This window comes from Melospiza georgiana, chromosome 3, assembly GCF_028018845.1.
Source record: "Melospiza georgiana isolate bMelGeo1 chromosome 3, bMelGeo1.pri, whole genome shotgun sequence".
Taxonomy (NCBI): Eukaryota; Metazoa; Chordata; class Aves; order Passeriformes; family Passerellidae; genus Melospiza; species Melospiza georgiana.
In genome coordinates this window covers 10,455,582-10,480,571 of record NC_080432.1, presented here as the reverse complement: position 1 = coordinate 10,480,571, position 24,990 = coordinate 10,455,582, and the positions used below count along the sequence as shown (strand labels likewise).

At 37.7% G+C, this 24,990-nt stretch overlaps 1 long non-coding RNA gene across 1 annotated transcript in view; it reads left to right on the top strand.

Moving 5' to 3' along the window:
- Window positions 1-24,990, top strand: part of LOC131081445 (uncharacterized) — a 195,902-nt gene that overhangs the window by 151,146 nt on the left and 19,766 nt on the right. The window contains exons 3-4 of the long non-coding RNA XR_009114260.1: window positions 2,907-2,975; window positions 10,759-10,839. This is a non-coding gene — a long non-coding RNA (uncharacterized LOC131081445). The remainder of the gene's footprint in view (window positions 1-2,906; window positions 2,976-10,758; window positions 10,840-24,990) is intronic.

The following is a 24,990-nucleotide window of genomic DNA, read 5'->3' as shown; positions in this document are numbered from 1 at the left end:
TGCTCGGCGGCCCCCTCCCGCTGCCAGCCCCCGTCCATCCCGCAGCCAGGTTCACGGCAGGGGCAGCCGGGCCCCGCGATAGCGATCGGCGGCCCCGCTCCCGGCCCTCAATAGCGGCCCGAGGCGGAGTGACAGCCGGACCCGGAGTGACACGGGCATGCTGTCAGCGCCGCCGCTTCCCGTGGGAGCGGGGGGAGACGGAGACAGGGAGGGAGGAAGGGAGGGAGGCAGGGAAGGGCCGGCCGGCTGCTCCCTGTGGCTGCGCTCCCGGGGGCGCTGGGGAGCGGCCGGCACCGCCCGCCTTCTCCAGGCCGCCCTTCTCTAGGCCGCCGCCTGTCCCGGCAGTGCAGGGGGACAAACACCACAAACACCACAAACATCACAAACATCTCCAGCGGTGCATTGTGGTGTGCTGCCGGAATGGGAGCCACATCCCTGCCTCCGGGGATTCGGCTCTGAGAGACCTCATGGCACCTTCCAGCACCTGAAGGGGGATACAAGGGAGAGCTACGAGGGAATTGGACAGAGCATGTAGCAAGGGCAAAGGGTAATGGCCTCAGACTGAAAGAAGGGGGATTTGGATTAAATATTAGAAAGAAATTCTTTCCTGTGAGGATGGTGAGACATTGGAACAGGTGGCCCAGAGAAGTTGTGGGTGCCTTGTCCCTGGAAGTTTTCCAGGCCTGGTTGGATGGAGCTCTGAGCAACCTGCTCTAAGTAGATTTACATGGCAGGGGGCTTAAAGTAGGTGATCTTTAAGATCCCTTCCAAACCAAACAATTCTGTGGCTGTGGTTATTTGATTCTGTGATTAGAGGAGGGCAGTGAAACACAGTAGCAGAGTGAGCAGGACCCTTGGAAAACATGCCTTGCAAATTCTCATCTCCTTTGTTTTTGTACACTTACCTGCATGTGTCTTGTAGTGATACAAATGAAAAAAAAATCTACCAGACAAAACCCCACCTTTAATGTGGACCTTAAGGTTTTATTTCTTGTTTCATCAGACAGAAAATTAAATACTTTTTAAAATGTATTTTTGTCTTGGTGAAACTTGCTCAAAATTGTTCTGCTGGCTCTCTTACAATTGGAAGAACTTTGAAAGGCTTCAGCTTGGGTTTCTAGAGCAGCTCCCTTCAGCATTTTTCACTCCTTATCTCCCATACTCTGGGGGTCTGCTGGTTGCTGCATAAGAATCACAAACTCTGGGTTATTTGGTTTATTTGAGGTTCTATGATGAGCATCAAAACCAAAGAGAATGGAGTGCTGCTTGCCTTGGATTAGTTCCCACAATTTGAACGTGCCAGTGTGGTCACAGGAGCTGTTGGTGCAATAGAGGGCTCCTGGCAGCCCGGGCACTCCACCACCATGCAAGTCAATGAGCTGCTGTGCTGGGGAGAGCTGAGCTCCCATCACCCAACAGTCCAGAGAGTGGGGTCAGGCATTTCAGGACTCAATATCTTCTGTATTTTTTTCCCCATCCCCGGAATGTTTCTTTCCACATTTATATGAGATGGAGAGTCTGGTGGAGGAAAAAATTGAGTCAAATGGCAGCATTACACCCTCCAAGATCCCAGAGTATCTTAAGATCATGCACAGGAAATGTAAGAAGTGACTTTACACTGCCCATTTAGTATCCAGTTAGTAGTTCATCCAACTTAGTAACTTCTTGGAGCAAATAATCTATTAAAAAGAAGAAATAGATGCTTTTTTTCTAGTTTGAGATCCTTCAACTTGGACTAGGTTGTGCAAGCATGTACCAAGAACAGAGTCAACTAAATTTTATTCCTTTTAAGCTAATTTCTCTTAGTCTGTCATGAACAGAGAATTCTAATTATTCTGCACTCAAGAGGAATTTAGTCTTTAGAGAAGCAAAAAGTCTCAGCACACTAAGTCTTGGTTTATGACTTTATACAGAGGGTTTATGCCCTTGTACAGAGGGGGATACTCCCACTGTCAGCAGTTTTCCAGTGCAGTTCTAGTGGATGAGAGCAGACGATGCATTCAACAGCCTCTGCACCAAGGGGATATGTGGAAAATCCTTTTCAGCTCATCTTCCATTCTGAACTGTTCTCTCCAGGTGGTCCCACCAAACCACAATCCTTTCTTTTTCAAAGTTCTATTGTTATATGATGGGTGGATCTGGTAAAGGGAATACGTTCTCCACCTTAGAATGGAAAACAATTTTCATTGCTTATGTCTGAAGGCCTTATTATTTATAGGAGAGGGACAACTAATTTAATTGATTAATTGTGAAAATCTTCATCCTTGTTTTAATTTTTTTTTTCAATCTTTTAGGATATTCTCATTCCTTTTTTTGTCTCAAGCATGGAGACAACAAAAAAGGAGTGCTTTTATTGTTTGTAAAACCTAGAGCAAGACCAAATGAGAGCTCCTGGTTTTGACTTGGAAAACCATTATTCTTAGTTCAAAATCTTCTCAAATTAGTATTGAAAAGTGGTATTAAAAAAATAGTTACCACGTTTTTATACTTTAGGACATTAGGTAGGTTGGTTTTTAAAATGTATTAAGAGTTTGAGGTGAATCCTAAAGGGAAATCTATGAATTTGTTAGTAGAGCTTATTGAGCTTATACTTTTTCTGACATTATTTACATTTCCTCCTCCTGTCCTGAAGCTTCTGGAAAGGCTGAAGGCAGCTGATTTCAGATAATTTCTGTGTGCATTGAGGGAAGTCTTAAATGCCAGATTAAGCTGCTCAAATCACAATAATCTTCAACACTGAGGAAGCTGAAATATTATTTACAGATTAGGAGTTCTAGGTTTTTGTCGTGTCATGAAAGTTTTGAGATTTTGGCCCAAAAATTATAGGAGTCATCTTGTTACTACACAAAATAGTTGTAGTAGCATTAACTACTTTTCTCTTTTATTTGAACAACCTTGTCTTACAGAGCAGTGCTGAACAAGAGCTGCATGGAAGGTAGAAACACATTTCTCTCCCATATGGTTCACTTCAATAGGTAAGCATCCAAGTTAAATGCTATTGTAAGCTAAAAAAGGTTTTTTTTCCTGAAATAAAATAAAATAAAATATTTTTAAATGTCATTTAAAACTGCAGTTAAAATTATGAATAATTTAGGTATTGGAAAATACGTGCTTATTGGTCTTATCTTTTTCTGACTGGGTCTAGATCCAATAGTGAACACTTAGAGAGTTTCCCACTTGAAGCCATGACTACAGTTTCTCTCATAACATTTACAAAAAAAGTTTGCTTTCAAACTTCACACATAGCAAATGTAGGAAAGGAAAGTCAAATCTGGTAGAAAATAATTAAGATGTATCTGAAACGTACAATTTTGTGTCCAACAGTTGTGGTTCAGTCCTCAAGCTTTATCACACATTTGTCCAGTTACAGATTTTTCAGGTTTCATTATTTAAAAGATTCTGGAGAGGTTTAGTGTCCTTTTATATGTTTGAGAAAAGAGAATGCATTCTTTAAAATGCATTCCATACTCATTCTGCACCACAAGGGGCTAAATTAATTTTATAAGCCCGAGAACATTATGATGGATATTTGTAAGCACTTTTGCTGTCTGACAGTGAGCCTGGCATAGTTTGAGGTAGAAACCTACTAATACCTTTTTTTTTTTGTGTGAGATTTTGTAAGGGTTTATAGACATCATAGTCTCCACTAAATTCACACTAAGTCACACATCCACTAAGTCTTGAGGCTAAGCTATAACCCATGGGGGATAGAACAGAATTCTTATCGTAGATCACATGAACTCCAGTAGAACTAAAAACTGTCAAGGGCACCTGCATTGGTTTATATCACATTAATATTTTATAGATATGTTTCATCCCTAGAAACAGGCCTGACTATCACTGTCTCAGGTAGAAAATCTAAAATTTCCTAATTCTAGGATACTGTAATTTAGAAGAGGAAGAACATGAAGAAGTATTAGTGATTTATAAAACTACATCCTTGGGGATATTAAAATCTTGACTGTATAAAATCCTGAGCAACCTGATCTGTACTGGTTCTCTGTTGAATTAGGGGTTGAACCAGATATTCCAGAAGTTCCTTCCCAAATAAAAGTATTTTGGTATGCTGTACATTGGAGAAGCTACTTACAGGTGGTAAAATCTAAAATAATGGCAGCAAGTGGTATTCATTTGTGACAGAAGTTGATTTTGCTGTCTGGGGCTTTTCCATCCATCACCGCATCACCTTCATGAAGCCAAAACAACTTCTGTGTGGGTTTAAAGCCTGAGGGAGACATTTGGGGTCACCTAATCTGATCAGTTCCCTCCACCTACTTCTTTCCGGTGCGCCGATTTTCCCCAACATTTTCAAGGTCTATTCAAACTTGTGCTGATGTCTTTCTAGCATCTGGTTAGAACTGAATAGAATACTTTTAGAACTGAATGTCGAAACCTCATCCTACCTGAAATATCACTTACTGCCTCATATAAATCTCCCACCATCCTGCCTCTGTATCAGTAAGTTTGATATTGAGTTTCTGTAGACTGTAGCTCTTATGTGACCGCCCACAAGGAAGAGTTTCTTGTTTGGCCAGAATGATTGGAAAGGTGGTTGCAAGAGATGCAAAAGTGAGAGGCATCACAAGTTTTCTGGGGATAGGAGTCTGTTTGACATAACAGAACAACTTGCATGAAAGCAAAGGATCTGCTGGGTCGACACAAGACCTGTCTTGCTCAGGGGACTTTTATTTTTTGTGTAGTTCAGATATAATCTTTAAAATTTAGACTTAATTTTGTTTTCCTGTTCTGTCAATATTGTTTCAGAACTCAGTGTACTCTGTGTTCCCTTAAGAACAGCTATTTGCAAGCCTAAGCTCAGCTAAATTATATATATATATATATAATTTGCAAACCTATACTCATCATAATTAAAGTTTTGGTCGGGAAGATATTACATCTTCGATTTGACTTAAATATTGTCTTCTGTTTTTAATTTAAAATATTTAAAACTGTTTAAAACTAGCATTCACCATACCTTGAAAATCAGCTTGCAAACTACGGCTGTCCAGAAGTTTACAGAGTTTAGGAACATATTCGTAGATGATCAGAAGGCAAGGATATAAAGAAAAAAACCTCAGTCACCTCTAATGTTTTCAGCAACTCCTCCTGCCAGAAAACCTAGCATGGGAGAAATAACAGCCAGGCTGAATTGGGAAGGCTAGAACGCTGTCCTGTTGTGGGTGGGCTCTTCATACTTCTGAAGTTATAGTGTTTTTATTTAAAACCTGAATTGGATTTCTAGGCATGTATGGTACACGCCAATTTAAAATTATTGAAGTTCTTCATAGTGTTAAGAGTGCTTCAGTTTGAAAGAGTGAGGCTTTCCTGCAAATGCCAAGTAAATTGCTCTGCAAGTCCAGAATCTTTGATCACCTCTGAATTGAAGTGCTTATGAAAGATGTTGCCGTGTTCTAATAATTTTACAGCTCTGTCTGATTCAGATGCCTAGAACCCCAATCATTTCCAAATTGAAGAGCTCTCATTATTTTGAAGTCCTATGTGTATTATAAAATGATTTAAGATTATTCTGCAGCTTTTCATTTTTATTTTGTAAAAATGAAGATTGAACCAAATTCTCTCCAAATAGCAGTGATGATGGCTGGGAGAAAAAGAAGGAAAAAAAATCCCTGCCTGAAAAGCCGAGAAAATACAAAGTAAGAGGCTGTCAGTGATCCTTACTGGGAAAAGTGTGAAGAACAAGAAACATATTGTCACTGTTCAGATGCGGTCAAGGTGAAGTGGGGAGACTGAATGAAAGTTACAACAATGTGACAAAAGAGAGACACAGATCTATTTAGTCTTGGAAGGAAGAGAGCAGGAGGCACAGAAGGCTAGTTCACGTGTTGCTTCGAAGCTGATTTTTGCTGTCATTTTATCATACAATTTCAGAGGGAAATGATGTATGCCCTTTTGTATCTCCTGACTTTGTCTTTTAAGAATAACACTTCGTTTCTTTCTCACTAGAGACCTTGTTCCTTTTTAGCACGTGGCAGTAATATATTGTTTATAAGTCACATAGCTTTCTAAAGAAAATCTCATCGCTATTTCTTGGTAGCAGTAGAGATTTTTCATTTGTTTGTTTATTTTTTCTTTTCCCCAAGCATATGCACTGGATGGTCTTTGGTCCCAGTGACTCATTATTGAAGAACAAACAAGGGCAAAAAAGAAGTGTTCTGGGGGAGGAAGCACACCAAGCTGCTGGGGATCCCTATGCCTGCACCCTACCTTGCTTTGCACACAAAAATCACCCTGCTTACTTCCCACCTGGAAACCCTCACCTGCTCCTTCTGGTCCTGCTATGGGAGCTCTCCAAAAGAAAGGGGAGAAAATAAATCTAAAAAGCATTCTGATCTAGATGGAGTAGAGTTCTGCAAACATATGAAAAGAACAAGGGATTAGGGAATCTACCTGCCATTGCAGATACTTCAGCAGTAAGGCAGGAATTGGTGTGGAGGCAGGATGAAAAACTGGCAGATCAGAGCAGAGAGTTTTTAAGAGTTACGCAGTTGTGTTGCTAAGGAGGTGGCCCATAAACATCTGGAAAATCTGGAGATTTTCAAAACAGATGTTGAAACAGAAAAAGAGATGTAGTCCATCACAGCATTGGCACTTCCAATCATTTGAGAAAAAAAAAAATTGTAATCTTTGTGTGCCATACCTTCCACTGGAAAAAAAAAAATCCACATTTTTTGTTGTTGTCCTTGTTAAGAGCTCTGAGGGACCTCAGGAGATGACAACAGCAGCTGTGGGTTTGGGTCCCAGTTTACAACCTTCTGCTCCTGAGGTATTTGGTGGGGCTTTTCTGCTGCACCTCTTTTCCATACAGAACATGCTTATGTCCATGTGGTGAAGAATGAAGAATGAAGAAGGCACAGTGGGTTTACAGTGGCAGGGACAGGAGGATGAGCTCCCTTCAGACACCTGTGCTTCTGGAGGTGTAGCTTCCAGCAGAGGGAAAGTGTGATTTCACAGCATTCTGAAGCCAATATCATTAGCTAATCCCTATCTTACCTGTGTGGAAACCAAGTCTAGAAAACTGGTTATTTAGGACATTGTGTTCTCCAGTGTTTCTAGTGAATCATTAATCTTAAATATATTTATAAATAAAACTTACAAAGCTAAAAATGTAATTTGGAAATCTGTTAAGAATAATCAGGCTCAAAAACTCCTCCTGGACTTTTTGTGGCAGGTAACTGAACCTATAGGGAGAGAGATTTGCTTCTTTGCTGCTGTACCAGGAAACATTTAGTGAAACTTGTATTTCCCTTGTTCCTCTCTATTTAAGGTATCCCAATTTTTATTTTTTGCAGTTTTCTTTCTCTATCCACACTCCTCATATATCTATCTTTTTAAATTCCCTTTTTCTTAGCTTTTCCCTGAACTCCTGTTTATTTTCACTTTTCCATTCCCAGTATTTTCACTGCTTTTCCATTTCTTTTGAACCCTTTCCATCTTTCCTGCAGAGACTCCCTAATGAAATTCTTTCACAAACCCCTGTTATCCTTCTTGCAGTGGCTCACTTCTGGCTGAAATCTAGAGCTGTTACAGAGGTTCCTGCATACACAAGAAAAGCTGACAGGGTTTAGCTACCTGTTGTTCAAATATACCATCCTTACATTTCAGCTTTCTGATTACCTGAGATTTTTGAGAGATTTTGGTGAAGCAATGCTCAAACTACAGGGTATATAAATAGAATTAATGTAATTTTCATATTTGCATAATCAGTAGTCTCACTCAGCAATTAGTATTTCACTAATAATATCCAAACAAATATAATTTCTCAAATTATAGCAAACTCAATCAAAAATTTTGTTTTATTGTATGTAGTAGTCTGTTGGAGGTTATCAAATACTTTAGAGAATAAACATTGTTTTAGTTAATTTGAAGATTAGTACTCCTACCAAGTTTCAATTTACATGGGCACAAATAAAAGTAAGTCAAAAATAATTCAGGTTTGGTTTTTTTTTATTTTTCCTAAGGGTATTTCCTACTGTTACACAGCTTGGAGCTACATGACACCAAAAGTTTAAATAATGTTTTTTGTTGATTTTAAGGTAATGTTTACTGATTTCCTTCTAGCATTTTCTGGATTTTGAGATATACTGTTCCAAAAGGTGAATTAATAGATAAATTGGTCCATTAGAGGCATCAGTGCATTAGGACCAATACAAGCTGGAGCATTTGGTCCTTCAGCTCCCAGGAATCTGTGAAAGACAAGTGCACCAGACCATGTTGTTTTGGGCTGGTTCCTCCAATCTACAGCCCTTCGGCTTCAAAAGCAAATGAGACAGCAAACACCATTAATCACAGTTGTGTTGAGTACTCAGAGACTGAAATGTGCTGTTTCCAGATACTAAACACCACTACAAGCGCCATTATATGTTACATGTTAGCCAGAGAGGAACTCTTAATCCTGGTTTGCTGTCTATAGGTGTTACACATACACTGTAAAGAAGTCTTCCTCCGGTATCTATAAATCAGAAATTACCTTTTAGCTGTGCTATACTTTAAAGGAATGTAAACACGTTAAAGTAAAGGTTTGTGTATTGTTGGTAATGCACATGACTGCTTGCTGTGTTATGTACAGGATGATCCATGTGCCACCCGTGCTGAAGCTGGTTATTAAACATGCTGGCTCAGTTTACTGGTAGCTCTAATACACTTCTGTACCGAGGCGCTACTTGTAACATCAAAGCAGGGGAGACATTAGCTCTTTTCCCCTATAGCCTCTGACCTGAAAGCTTTGCTTTTTATCTCTGTATAAAAGGAAAATACTCTTTTCAAAGCAGCCTGGCTAGAATGCGGATATTTTCTCCATTGTAGAATAAGAGCTTGTGAAAGTAATCTACAATTTTTCATCTTTTTTCAGAGTATTGTTTCTTTTTGGACATCATGCCTCTTTTAGAGGTAAAACTCTCGCTTTCAAGTAATAGTGACTGGGAAGTGCTTTCAAAGTCCTGAGGTACTTCTGTTTTCTGTAACCCTGTCAGCCTGAAGAAAGGTGATGGAACATTTCTATTTTTGAAAGAGCAATATAATGTGTAAGAGAAAGAAAATAAAGTTTGAACAATGGTTCATACTCCAAATAATGTGTAAGATACAAATCCAATTAATTGTACACAGGTTTGTAAGGGAGCCAACATTTGGCAAATCAAAACTATTTTATCTTGCAGATGTTTCCACTTATTTTTTTAAAATGAGAAAAAAATCATATAGCAAGTGATTTTCTCAAGGGTATTGAACTTTAGAATGGATTGGATCATCTTATCTGCTGACCTTTATGTATCAGGGTTTTTTTTGTGTAATCTAGGTTGTCTTGTTTCAGTTCAGCATTTTAGGATTCATGAGATTTTGGCTTTTAGATTCTTAACTTGAGCTGTGTTAGAGAGGGTTGGACTTCAGAAACAGCTAAGTATACAATGCCAAACATTTTTTCTGGTGTATGACCTGCACAATTACTTTTGAGTATCTGGTCTCTTGTTTGGAGGCAGTCACAAGGAGAGGAGTGCTGACTTAAATAATCATAGGTGCAGTAAGAAGAAAAAGGAAGACCAAGCATAAATGAACATGTAATTTCACAAATTGTTCGTATTTTGCTTCTTGTAAAGATATTTCAATCCTAAATTTTAAATTATCTTCCAAATAATTTCCTGAACTCATGAGCACTGATTGTATTACAGGTGGAGTACCATACTAGCGTGATCTAGACTCCAAGATTTCAAATATAATCTGAAACTTCTTTCTCTACCTGTATTTATTGCAATGACTTTTTCTTAGAATCCAAATAGGAAACAGAAGAATCATCTCAGTTCTTTACCACAATTCCTGGCTTCTGAGATGGCATTAAGAATTATTCAATCTATGACACTTAACTCACAGTGGTGTTAAGTCAGTGATTAATTCAATGAAAACTCATTGATTTTTGGATGCTTTAGGTGGGTCTTCTTATAAATATGCATGGTTGCTTGAGGTGGGTGTTTTAAAATTTAGCCTGGGCTTCATTGCTTTTCCACATATTTCCTAAAAGTTGCTTAGACAGAGGAAGGGTGGCACAGTCCAATTCTGTTGTAATGGCATAATTAAAAAGAAAATAAAACTTCTCAATTTTCTCTGTAAGACTTCTTATAAGTAAATAAATTTCAATCTTTCTTCTGCTGGAAAAAAAATGGATCACTTGTTTGGGTTCTTAATAAAGGTACATAATTTCATTATACTCATGGAAGTGCAGACTAGCATATACTTTTAAGCATAAATACTTTTATTTACAAAATGAGACAGAAAAGCATTAGTGTAAGCTTTTAAAAGTGTTTTGTTACTTTTTGGTTTTAATATATTGTTTTTCTTCTTTTGTGTTTTATTGTAGCTGAGAAAAGTTTTTCTCGCAGAGTTAATTTTCTTAACAGGAAGCACACATGTGTTCTTAATTATACATATTTTATCATGTGCTAGACATAGCAGGAATTATGTCCCTAAAAAAATTTCCAGTAATTTTGTAAGCGGAAATGTAGGAAGGAGAAGAAGAGAACAGAGTTTATGGATTGTTTCGTTTTGGTTTGAGTTTTTTTCCCCAGATTGTAATAGTTAGTAATTTAGAAAAATCAAAATGTTTTCAAAATGTAAATATAAGTAAATTATGTATTAAACTTATATCCATAGTTAGAATCTTCTGAAACCATCTGCCACAAATGAATATCTTATCTTGCATTCAACTAATATGCCAACTTATGGTTTCTTGCATTTTACTCCTGTTTGCTACAGGTGAAGTGGGTGAATATCAGACAGCTCATTATAGAGACATGCATGCTGCATTCCCAAAGTAGGATGACAGAACAAGTCATGGTATGTATTGTAATTTCAGTTCTACAATACATCTTCAAGCTGTCTGAGGTAAAATGCTTACTAAGCACTGCATTGGGGCTGTCAGATTTCTTCATGGGGTGGTAATTAAATTGAGGCAGCTCTACCATTTATTTTGTGGAACTAAGCCAGAATTATCTGTATCCTAAAAATATGCTGCTGTAGACTGCTGGTTGTATCAGGAGCACAGTTTTTTGCATATAAATTTTCTTTTATGGAAAGAGAATCCTATTTCTCTCTGTTTTTTCTCACCTGCATAGGCTGTGAGGGAGGAGAGTTGTTATGTCACTGGACTAGTTTAAGTCCGAGGGAAATTGGTCATGATGCCATCAGAGATGGTATCTTGCTTAAAACTGCAGACATTTGGGGTTGATTCAGTTTGTGACTAATAGGGATAAAGGACTGATGGTCGTGGGGGCCAAGGGTGGCACTAAAGTTTCATGCCTGATTTACAGGGTTCTTAGCCCTGGTATAATTTAGAGTGCCAGGGGCCCAGTTGGCCATGGCTGGCCACTGTCACAAAAATAAAGCTGAATGCATGTGAGGATGCAATGTGATAAATGAATAGGAAGTTTCTTCTGGTCATTTCTGGAGACCAGCTTCATTATTAAAACATATGGGAGCTGCTGTGCTGAGTCAGACCAAGGGTTCTGGTAGATCAATGGTGTGTCTGTGCCAGCACTCTGGCATTCTGAAAATCAGAGCTATTCCAAACCTGGAATATATATAGACCCTGTCTTAGAAATAGTGCTCAGGATTTAGTGTCTTCTCAATATTGTTACTCATGTTCTTCCTGAGAGAAGGCAGTGAGATTTGCAGATAACTTTAATGATATAGCCACACAATGGACTTATAGAGCAGCATGATTGTGTTCTTGTCTTCTTATCTGCTTGCTTTCTAGTGAATCTGACCTTTCTAAAATTCGTAAGTTACCTAAAAACTATGGTGAGATAAGCAGCACAATTTTAAGTAGTTGAATATCAGAAGTATATGCAACTCATATAACAGCAAGTTCAATTCCAAAGACATTTTTTAAGATTGAAAAGGGTGAGGCTGATGTGTAAAGGAGGCTCTCATAGGGTAAATTTCCTATGATGCACAAACGAGTTTATTTTATAATTCAAAATCCTTTAGAAAATTGTTAGGATTGAGTTCAGTTGATATAGTCAGACAGTGAGAAGAAAAACTGGGGAGGAAATAGCGTACAGATGCAGAACAGTTTTCAAGTGTACAGTGTGGAAAAACTGTTAATGGATTATCTGGAAATAAATTAAATCTCCTGCAAAAGCTATAGGTTTTTTTGACGTTTCTGACTTTTTTTTTATGAAATGGTGGTGAATATGAATGCATGATCAGAAATGCTGAAACCCACTGTTTACTTGAAAAAATGTGTCAAAATCATTGTCATTTTCCTGAAATAAAAAACTGAAATAAATATATGGAAGTACTTAAATCAGTGTCCAATAAATAGCTACATTAAACAGAAAAGTATTACATAGGAAAGAAGTTGGAAAGGGTAGGCTTTATTCATGGGCTCCCAACTGCTCAGGATCTACCTATAGTCAGAAGAAAGGTGTGGATTCCTATGGGGGAATTCAGAATAGGAATCTGAACTAACTTGGCTCTCGCTTTGAAGCACAATTTGTCATCAAAGGATATTGTGTCAGGAGACAGTGCAACTCTTTCATTAAGAACATTTCTTATACCATTCTCTGATTATTAAAAAGCTTTTTGTTATTGAAAGCTGTGATTTGCCATTAAAAAAGATATCTGTGAATCTCGCTCAAATATCTTGTACATCACAAATATTACTTTTTAAAGATATAATTTTCCTTATTAATTCATATTTTCTCCATGATTATTGAACTTTGAAACACATTATCTCCTTGCATATTTGTATTTTCTTTTACCTTTGGTAAACCATGCTGTATACATGTCCACATGCTTTGATTTTACTGCTGTTTTTTCTGGCTCCCTTGTCATATTTTCTTCATTCTGTTTGATCTATTATACTTAATGAACAACAGTTTTCACTTAGAATAATCTTTATGGTTTTTTGAATTTTAAATAGCATATTGTGATGGTATTAGTGATGTTACACTAAATTCCTCATCCTGCAAAGGCTGATTCATGTTTCTCACTTTGCACAATCCAAACAGTCCCACTGGAGTTCAAGAGCTACACACGAGAGCATAAAGCTCCTAATTGCCTTTAGCAGACTCATTTCCAGTATCACAAAGGCCCATTTTAGGGACTCTTGCTTAGATCTGAAAATGCACATTTCACTGGAAACTATTGTAAAAACATGTCCTCAGCTGGAACTTGGAGAACAGAATTTTAATCTGGATTAAATTAAGCCTATATCTTGAGGCATACATCTTGACCAGCAGCATTTTATGACTATCTGACAATCTTTTATGTTCTTGAAACATAGAAATAACTTTGTTTTTGTACTTATGTTTTCAGAGTCAGTTCATAGCACAAAGCAAAAGACAGTAAAAGTAGAGAGCGTTTGATTTTGTCCCCCCACTCTTCTACTCAGAGGAAAGTAGCTAGAATAACAGGCAGTAATTAGCTTTCAGCCAAATTGGGTATGAAATTTTAGTCTGTAGATTCATTGCACCTATGTCAGCCTGAAGATTAAAGGCTACTTAACTACACAGTGGCACAACAGCTGAGCAAGCTGTGAAGGAGCCAGTGGGGTTTGTTGTGTAATAACTGGTCTGTTGATCACTGGAATCCAGACAAACAGAAGTCTACCTTCTTGTTTGTCCAATCCAGACAAACAGAAGTCTACCTTCTTGTCTCTGTCTGTTTCAGTAGATCACCATGTATCACCAGGGATTTCAATGTAGCTGACTCAATTTCTGCAGTGCTGGAAACATAATATTCATTGACATGGTAGATGCACAGACCCCAGTAAAGTTAATGTTTAGCCATCCCTGGTTTTGGCAGCATGCTGCAGCCTACTAATTAATTTGGTGGCTGTTTGTGCTTTTTTTCTTACCACTGTGGATGTAATCAATGAATATTAGGTGTTCTATAGTGAGGATGACAGCTGCGAAAATGTACTCTGAAGTTATATTGAGATTATCCTTCTAGTTTTGTTATTAGCAAGAATATAGTGAAAATATTATTAGCAAAAATATTCTAATGCATTTTTAAATAGAGAGCTTATAAGCAGTGAATTGTGTTCTCTTTCATTGGAAGTATCCTAAACAGAGCCAAGCAAAAGTAAATCAATGTCAGATAATTTTGCTTTTTTGATTTGGGACAGCCAAAACTTTCTTCAGCTGTACCAGACTGCCATCTTGGCTTTCCATGATGGAGCATCCAGGATGCCAATCTTCAATTACCCTTTCTCACTGTTGCCTTGTGTTACTTATTTCTTCTGGCAAACCTATCATTTCCATCTGATTTGAAAGAATTAATTTCTGTTTCTAACCAGCCAGTGAGTTTCACTAGTTGTTTTTTCTTTGCTCAGAAATAAAATTAGGTCAGTTCCATTTTGCTTCATATAACATGTAAACGAACTAGATGGTGTAGACATCACTGAAGACTGATCATCTGGAGACCTCAGCATGCCCTCGGATTGGCTAAAGGAGGGTTCCCAGCAAGTTTGCTTTCTCAGTTAGTATGAAAGAGTATTTTTTGATGTATGGGTTTGATTTTTTTTTCTGTATTTCTTAATGATATTGTCTCTAGGATACTGAGAGAAGAAGAGGAGAACAAGCAGAATTATACCTTGTGTACCTTGTGTCCTTTTTTTTTGTGCCTAGAATGTTGGAAAGAAGCAAAGATGGGTGAATTCAGTGGGTAAAATGGGTAAAATCTCCTTGAAAATGTCATCTTCCCACATTAATTTTCAAAATATTGATGACTTTGGATAATGTTTCAAAGAACCAACTTTAACAAATAATGTTGATGCAAGTGATGGTGATAGGAACTCAGTGGTTAACCAGGCTTGAATAAAAGTCTTTAAATGAGTAAGGGACATACTATGATGGGTGTAGTGGCAGGTAATCCTTTATTTATATCATAAATTTGACTTCAGTAGAACAGAACTCCATACTTTTGTATGTTTTAAACCAAAGAGGTAGGAAGGAATAGTCCATGGTACTCCCAAGATTTAATGTATTCTCTGAATCTCTGCTGATGTTAGAGTGTGTGATCCATTTAGTGTCCCTGTGCCCCTTATGCTATTTACCCAGTTAGGCTGATGCAGAAAGGGGATTAGAAATACTCTAGGCACCACTGCATTTTAAAATTCCTTTAAATGAAATCAGAGGGTGTTTTTTCCTAATAGTTACTTTCCAGGCAGAAATCAATTAGTCTAATAGCAGTACTCTTCTCCAAAATGGAATTGTACTGGACTGGTTTGATGTCTTCTTATAATTGCACACCGTATGGTTCTTTGACTCTTATCTCTCCCTCAGTCTGTGAATTTGAAACCATCAGGAAGATGTCACATTGGTATGAGTATTCTTCAGTGATAAGAACAGTAATTGTTGTAGGGAGACTTCTTAATCTTGGGTCACTCAAATCCCTTTTAAAGACAGCAGGTGCTCTCCAGAACAAGAATTAACAAGAAGAGATTATGAGGTAACCTGTTGTTCTTTATATCTCAGCATCTCTTGACAAAGCTTACCATCAGGCACTGTGTTCAGAAGCCAGTCAGTACAGGAAAAAAATCAAACATGACTCAGGAAGGAACTAACGTTTTCAGTACTAAAAAGTGGATTCATTTTAAAGGGTGAATACTGAGAACTGTTACAGGGAAATTTATATTTAGATAAGATAATTATATGAGGAAATTATAAAAGCAAGAAATAATTTGGCAGGGGCTAAAAGAATAGACCTGCAGATAACCATGGTATAATACAACCAGAAAAAAATTCTGCTTCCACAGAAATCAAAATCTGAAACGGCATCTCACCAGATTTGCATTGTGTTGAAATTCCTTGTACATTGTACCCCTCATCTTCTTCCCAGCTGTGGCAAACGTGGTGGAAGCAAGTCAGTCATTCATATTGTCAGACTCTGGCACTGCTAGCAGTATGACTTCATACAGACGTGCTGCTGCTGTGGGCTGCTTAGCACAAACACGGTGAATTCTTGCAGCTGAGCATGCTCAGGGTCTAACAGCTCTTCCAAGTATGATCACAGTGGAGCAGAACTGCCTTTTATTTTCAGCTCTCAAAATTTATGAACTTCGGGATCCAAATGCCAACTAAATTTTGTTTGAATAAGATTATGTTTTCTAATTCTGTCCATTTCCATCAAGATTATGACACAAAATTAGCTGCGTAAAGCAGGTCTATGGCAATCTTTGGGAGGTCAGGAATTAAGCATAGGATAAATCATTGCATTCAGATGATAAAACCACTTTCAAAACCAGTTCAAGGAAACTTTTTTAAAAGGTATTTAGATCCAAAGGTGTAGTTAGCACTTTCTAAGAACACACATCTCAGGGAGTGTTAGGGACTTAACCCTTCTTCACTCTACTTTGAAAAAAAAATCAGCTAGGCACCTATCTCAGCCTCTAAGTTTCTCAAATACTTTTTAAAAATCTGGCCTTTGATAACTCAAATCCCCTTGACTTTCTGTAAAGCTTTTCATCTTGAATTCTAGATCCTCATAGGTTTTGAGTGCCTAACTCTCTTAAATTAAAATGTGAGCCAAAGGCCCAGGTATTTTTGAAAAGCTGAACCTTGGTGTTCAATCACTTCTTAAAAAAGATGTTAGACTGCTAATTCCCTCAGGTGCTTGAGGAACATTTTCCTGTCACCTCGGAGAAAATATTCTCGAAGAATTTACTTTGCTAATCATTTGTTTTGTCCCAAACTTTGTATAACAACTTGTGTAATATTTATTATGGAGAATTTATTTTTTCCCCAAAAGAATGATAAAACTCTCTTATAAAATGAAAAGTTATGACAAAAGTATATATTTATGCTTTCAGGAGGCAAATGTGTTTTTTAATGGAATTTAAATAAATGGAATTTTTATGATGAAAAAAGCAACAGTAAAAGTAGTGATTATGTTTTTCATAGTTCATTTGCTTCCCTTGCCCTGAAGATCTTGTACAGAAGTGAAATGAGATCCCTGGTGAAGCCTACAATGTCATTGACTCTGAAGAAGGACTCAGAGACCCATTGGTGTTTAATGACCCTTACTAGCCTCCATGAAAGAAACTGGTATGATCCACTAAAGGAGACATATGGTTCTTTGGAATTATAAAGAAACACTGTTTTCTTCATGGGTAAACATTGTAGTCATGCATTTCTAAACACTGCCTGGTTTTAGATGACTGCTTTTAAAATGGCCGTCCAAATTTGCTGAGGAATTGCATTCATTTTTCATTAGTACTTGACCAACAGCAGTGGTATTTTTGCAATACTGCAGTCATGCAATTTTAATGCTCTTATTATTCTGCACCATCATATCAGACAGAACAGAACACAACAGATAAGAGAGCTGAACTACACAATAAAGAGCAACTGGACTGCTTTATAGGGCGTGGGCACATCATATAATATAATCATGAGTTGATATCCCATAGTTATAGGGAAGTCTTGGAATATTAGGATATTTCTGTATTCATTTCTTCATGAAATTAAAGTATATTCTTTACTGCAGTTAGACATAGGGCAGTGGCAACTAAAGGAGATGGAGCAAGGGAAAGAAAAAGGGGAAGGGAAGGGAAGGGAAGGGAAGGGAAGGGAAGGGAAGGGAAGGGAAGGGAAGGGAAGGGAAGGGAAGGGAAGGGAAGGGAAGGGAAGGGAAGGGAAGGGAAGGGAAGGGAAGGGAAGGGAAGGGAAGGGAAGGGAAGGGAAGGGAAGGGAAGGGAAGGGAAGGGAAGGGGAAGGGGAAGGGAGGGGGAAGGGAAGGGAAGGGGAAGGGAGGGGGAAGGGAAGGGGAAGGGGAAGGGAAGTTAGAAGAGAGATCAGGGTGAAGCCCAATATTTAAAGGCAAAATAAAATAAAAACTGATTTCACAATGAAGTAAACAGCATGGAGATTCAGCCAGGACAATACAGTAAACAAAAAGGAAATATTTTACTGCAGTCATATCACAGAATGAACAGGGTCAGAACCTGTTGCATGAGTAGAGTCTGGTGGCAGGCCACAATAAAGCGCTGAATATATCTAAAAACTCTCAGTAGATACCCCAGTGTAGACAAATTTTGATGAGTAATGTTCTGCTTCACGCTTCGCTTTCTCTGATATGTCCCCAGAATGAAAGCATCTCTAGGACAGATACACCACTGACATCTTTCACTGGTTCTAGAAATCCTGTACCTGTGGTAAAATGACTGCAATTATCTTAGTTTCAATTTCTCTAAAGGCTGTGCTCAATTTCTAAACTTGAACCATCCAGAGGAGAAAATATATTAAGCCATTGGAATTTTTCTTGATCAGTCTTTTTAGTGACTATCTTTTCACAGCTGCTTGTAAAAACAATATGATTTGTTCTGCTAGCTTATAATTTTTTCCTCCTTTAGTATATTTCTCAATGCTCCTAACAAGAGATGGAATTGAATCTGACTTTTTTTTTTTTGATTTTGTGAAATGTGACAATTTATGTAAACTAAGATTCCTCTTGAAAATCAATTCAGCAGTTTTAAGTAATGTACTTGTCATATGGGAATATTAATATGAAAGAAAAATGACATGGATATATGAGAAATCGAACTAACTGCCTGTTTAAAGATATCAAAAACCACAGGGATGAATACTCTGAAATATTTGTTGCAAGATCCTAACACTTTGCAGTCATCATGGATGCAAATTTTCAAAATTATTTCTATCTAATGTTATCCCTGTGATTAGGAAAAACTGTAATGTATGTATACTTCTACATTGCATATACCATGTGCCATAGCCTTTGTATTGTTGGGTAGAATCCTCTAACAAAAGTTCATGGTTCAGCTGAGATTTTGAAATACTGTAGTGGGAGGAATAGAAAAGGTGAATTTGCTTCTCACACTGGGACTGCAGGAGGGAGAAAAATGGCTAGTAGGAATAGTCAGAAATTCAGACTTTCCTAGAATGGAACTGCTGAAATGCAAGGCAGGGACCGTGCCCTGTAAAGGAGCCTAGTCATTCTTCCTGGCAAGGCAAGAGTAAAGCAAGAGAAACTGTGATTCTCTAAGTCCCAATAAGACCTTTTTGCCCTACTCTGCTAATGTAGAGGACTATAGGATGGATATTAACTTTTGAGATACTTTGCATTCTTAGAGAGTTTAAGCTTGACATTTCCCGTCAGCATTCATTCTCTAGGCTGCTCCCTGGTAGTACAATAGCCTTCTCTTGAACCATCAAAGAGTTGTATTTCAACAGCCCATCAGGATAGTAACCAAATGAGTGTTGTTTGTCCAAAGTACTCAGGAGGAATCAATTGACCCCCTTGCTTCTTTTCTGAATTGTTATCCTTTAAGTGTTAGTGTTGACAACCACAAAATCACACTGTTTTAACAGGATCATGCCAGTTTCAATATCCTGCCTGGTGGAGGCTGGGGGAAAGTGTAGAAGCTTTTAAGGGACACTACTGCAATTTCCCTTTAAGAAATTTAGTATTCATTTGTTTTACTTTTTGTTGCATTAGTTATGAGGTGACTGAGGTGACTAAATGAATATGAAAAAAGCTGTACATAAAACAAAATCAATTAAGAGTTATCCAAAGAATGTAAATATATTTGATACTGCATTCTAGTTTGGAAGAAACTCAAATTTGAATAAGAGGTCTATTTTTCAATGAGTATGCTCTGCACAGACATAAAAAATGCCAGTAAAACAGATGGCATAATGATTTTGGTAGCTTGACAGACTTACCCCACCGCTTCATTTCTCTCTGTGTTGACTGTGTCCCTTACATTCCAAAGATGGATAAATGTATTAACATGTAGTTTACCATACAGGTCAGGGGATCTTTCTCATTTGACCTTGAAAACAAATGTTCTGTCTGCTCTGCATGGATAATTCATAAGATTTAGTGGCTCATCTCTGTATGTTTGGCATTTAGAAATGTTGCTTCCCCAAATGTCTTGTTGTCTTTTGCACCAGTTAGGTAGTGCACTGCAGCTGAAAGCTGGTTACACATTTATGGGGCCAGACTCGTGTCACATGGTGATTTCTGGTTCTTTAGCATGAAGGCACAGAATGCTGCTGGCACCGTGAAAGTGTTCCATTTTCCTGAGTAGCAGGACATACTGTTTGTCTGTCCTTTGGATTCAATCAGTTGGAGAGAAATGTTTGATGCAATTTAGACAAAAAGAAGAGAGGTAATGGATGAGTAACCATCACTGTTAGAAGTTTGTGTTAGCTGAATACCAGACAGTGATACCTAGTAAGCAAAAGTACTTCAGTATAGATAAGATGGAAGAAAAGTAAATTGAGGGACTGAAAAATACAAGAATAAGGTCAGTTTTCTAGGTGAGAAAACTAGAAGATGAGACACCTCTGGTGAATACTGTATAATTTTAGAGGGTATATTTTTGCAGATATTTCTGCTTGACTTTGTACCTTCATGAGCTGCAGAATTCATGCTGGCTACAGGGTTAATAGAACAAAAAACTGATCCTGCTTCAGAGAGCATGCAGTTAAGAGTAAGGTAATCAAAGATTTGAATACTATCAGGATACACCCCACCACATCAGGAGGCAGAGAGATTATTGATCTGCTGGGTAAGCAGCAATCACATCTCATCTGTCGCTTAGTCATTATTGAGTCTCTAGTCATCATAGTAAAATAAAGATTTAATATGGGACTATGTCTGGGCATATTTTCACAAAAACTAACTGAACTTTGTTCAGCTCCACTTTGCAGGACTATAGTTTTTGTCTAGACAGAGAATATTTCTTAAGATACATGGATGGGAGCGCTCCTAACACTTTTTTCTCTAAACCAAATAAAATATAAGTACATTTTAAGGACAACTCATATTCTTGAAGCATACAGAGAAAAATGCCCCCTCCAATTGGCACAAGACAACACTTTCATAAAATTAGGCTGTTGCCATAACCTTCTGTTACTATTTCTTCTATCCCTTGTGCAAGTCCTTGTGTTACTACATGGTGAGCCTCAAAAACTGACCCAAACTAAAAATAATATGGCAAGACAAAAGCAGAGGATTTCAGCTCCATAAGTTCTCCAATCAGTCCCTTGTGTCTGTACAAACAGGGTTGTACCAACAGAGGGAAAGAGGTTCAAAAATTAGAGTTATCACCTCTTAGGGGCAGTGCTAACTTTTTCTAGCTGAAGGTGTGCCTGGAATTGTGCTAGTAGAAAAGTTGTCCCCAGAAATAAGAAAAAAAATGATAACAGTGCATTGCACCCTACGAAGGATGGTATTGATCTTGAGCTTATTGAGTATTTGCAACTTCTATAAAATCCTTGGCGCGCTAGCACCAGTAACTGATTAGGTATTTTTAAGAGATCCTGAAGAATTTAATGCTTTTTGTTATATTGTGTCTGTTTCTATTAAAATATATACTGAATACTGTGCATAATTATGTTCATAAGAGAACAGTAGTGGGAAAGCAGCTGAGATTTAATTAATTTTATGGAGAGATAACAATTTTTAGTTGACAGCAAAGTTAAGAAAGATGTGCTTGACTGGAAAAATCTAAGACCAGGAATGCAGTTTTGTCCTTGTGCTGGTGGCAAAGAGTAGCATGCTGTTCTACAGAGATTTGGGAATTATTCTGTTCCACCCAGGCTCACAGGCCTAAAAGAGCAACAACCACAGTGTCCATGGGCAGCATGAACAAACTTTCTGTGCTCCTTGCATTTGCTTCTGCTGCTGAAGGGGAACCTTTATCTGGGCCTTTTCTCTCTTTCTGGTCCCTGTGCTGAAGGGACTCTGTGTACCCCAAAATTCAGGCACAGCTTTAGAGTTCTTTGTGCCTTGGAGTCAAATGGCCCTGTTATGCTCAGTCACCAAAGATGTGCCCAGTGAGAGGAAAAGAGTTATCACCTGTGGGACCTCCTGCCTTTGCTGGGGAACCAAAGCCAGGCACCTCCTGCATCTGAGTGCCCAGGGAAGGTACACTGGCACCCTTGTGCACCGCCAGTGTGAGATACCAGCATCCAGCACAGGCACCACAATCACAGCCAGACCACAGGGCCTGCACAGGTCTTCTAAGCTGAATTTGAGAGTACATTGTATTTCATCTGTTTGTGCTCGGAGAATAGAGCATCCAAATTCTTCAGTTGCATGGCAGCGTTAAGGTTTGTCCACTGCTCCCCACCGTGCCCTTTCCAAAGTGTGAATCCAAACCAAGGCTGTAGTAGTCTTGGCAATTTCTCCCATTCTTCCCTTTCTCTTCCTACTCCCCTCCCAGCTGACACAGAGTGACTATAGGGGGCAATACAACCTCACCATACACATACAGCCTCTGTACATCGGTAATATGCCACGTTAATAGGAGGAAACATTTAAGAATCAGTTTTTACTTCTTGCTTTTGAATAATTTGTGTCATGATAGAGGTAAACTATATTGTTACCTGGCCTTCACAAAATGGGAGGTTTTAACTTCAGATAAGCTTTTACCGTTTTGATGGTTTTTGTTTGTAAGTAAAAGTTAATAAATAGTGATTTTATTTCATATTACTAATTCAAATTAAAATCTAAAATAAAACGAGCCATAAAAAGCAAACTAAGGTAATCTTGAAATTCATTTGACATTGATCTAAGCAGAACTGTTCCAAGTCTGTATGTATCTCATATTCATGTAATTCAATCTATTTGCCTGTCAATATTTCTGCTGCAATATCAGCTTCTTTCTCACTTAATGCAGATTTCCAGAAGTTAGTCCAGTTTACAGGGCTTAAATGATACTCTTATATTTTCTGGTATTTTTGTGAAAAAAACTGTTTACATATTAAAATTCCTGAATGAAAATCGAATTGTCATAACAAAAAAAGTTACATATATTAATTTGGTCCCATTTTTCCTACATTGATTGATGTGCAGTTCACAGTAAGCAGGCAAAGAATGGTAGAAAAGATAATTTCCAGCTCTTTTTCTTCAATGGTGTAAAATTGTGTACCTTAGCTTTTCTTACTCAACCTTCCTGCTTTCTGTAAAGGAATACTTAGAAGATGCAGAGCTGAACTTCTGTTAACATGATTAGAAAAGCTGTTGTTACAGACTATTTTCTATTATTTTAATTTTGTGTCATTATAATTTTTGACAGTTACTGTTTACCAGAGTTTCCCTGAAGCAAAAATGATTTAATGTTCAACACACACATTAAAATGTGTTCTATTTTCATATGTTAAAGCTGATAGAATTATAATTTAAGCAGAAATCTGTGCTTAACAGTGCAGCACATAGAATCTCTGAACACAGATGAAACTGAAACTTCTATCTGAAGGGAAAACAAAGGCAGCAGTAATGTGCCTTAATAATTACAGTTAGAGCGATGTGATATTTTTGTACTGAAATTCAAACCCAGGTGAAGATAATGGACTTTGGGTTTTGTTGTAGAAGCGAGGCACAGTTTGAAGCCTGGGCTTTCATACTTGGTGACTTTATATTGGCTTTATATTGGCTCATAACCAAACCCATAATTTTCACTAAAAGTTCCTTTTCAATTTTCTCATCCATTCAAACTCAGATCTGACTGCTAGGGACAGTAAGTCTCAAATTCTAGAGGAAAATCCACTGACTTCACTGAATGCTGAAAATTCTTAGTTTCTAATCCTCTAATGTGAGCACTTCAGGTTTACTCAATAGCTTACTGACCTTTACTTAGCCATGTACACATTTCAGTGAGAATTTTCAATACTTTTTCGCTAAAAATCGTGTTCAACAATATTTCCTGATCATTAAGACCTGTGTACCTAAAGCATAGACCAAGAACATCTCCTACAAGACCAGAATACAAATCTATACCTTTTCACAACTTCTTTCTTTCTGTCATTTCTCAGATTTATATGCAATCCAGTTTTCATAACTCCTGGTATTGGATATTGCTGGTGAGTGTGACCAGTTATTATGTATGGTGGTGTTTGGATTTGATTCTTCCTTTCCACTCTTTGTCCAAGAAGAATGCTGAAAGCTAAGCTAGAAAATAATCCATTGAGATTTATGGTCCATGTCTGTCCACAAAAATAAAACCCCAAAGGCCCCCAAAACTGCAAAACTGATTTTATGACTTTGAAGGAAGAAGTGAATAGATGTTCATCTGAGTACTTGTAGGTGGAAAATTGTTAAAGCCAACAAAAAATATCAAACTAAATCTGCATTTACGTACTCACACTGGAAAAAGAGTTCAATAGTTATACAGAATATATTAAAGCTAAATATATTAGAGGCAGAGCAGCACTAGCAAAATTTGTAGCCTTTTCCAAGGGAAGTGCTGAGTAATTTGGTAGACTCATGTAAAAAGAGAAAATGATTAATGTAGATAGCAGAATATACATCAGAATAGAAGAGACACTTGCAGGAAGATGTGATATTGATCAGTGATGGCTGGAAAATTTCTGATATGGTGTCTGTTGTTAAAACAGGACCAAAAAGACATCCTGGAAATTAAGATCATTGAACTCCACCTTGCTTCTGGGGAAACTGATTGAGACTAATTAAGGATAGAATAGTTCAGCTTATGGATAAGCATAACCTAATAGGGTCAAACCTGCTCAACATTGGTAAGGGGAAAGCATACTTCTCTAACCTGCTAAAGTGCCTTGGGAAAGTTAATAAATTAGAAGATAAGGATGACCCAGTGAACATAATTTATTTGGATTTTAAAAAAAATCCTGATATGATCCTTCATGAAAGACTCTTAAGGGAAAAATATAACTGAGGTAAGGGGCATAATCTCTCAGTGGAATAAAAACTGAGTAAATGATGGAGAAAAACTTGCACTGAAAGTCTTCTTCTATAAGTGTAAAGAGGTTAATAGTAGGATGCTCTAAGGGTTCAGCGTTACTTAATATTTTTTTTAATGATTTGGAAATTTTATCTTCTAAAACTGGCATTAACGTTAGCTAGTCAAGTCAAGAATACTGTGAGGGTAGGAGAGATTGGTGAGATTGACACACATATATTTTACCTTGGATAAGTATAAATTTTGGTACTCATTTTATGGGTTATTTTCAGTTCCAGCACCATATTTTACATCAT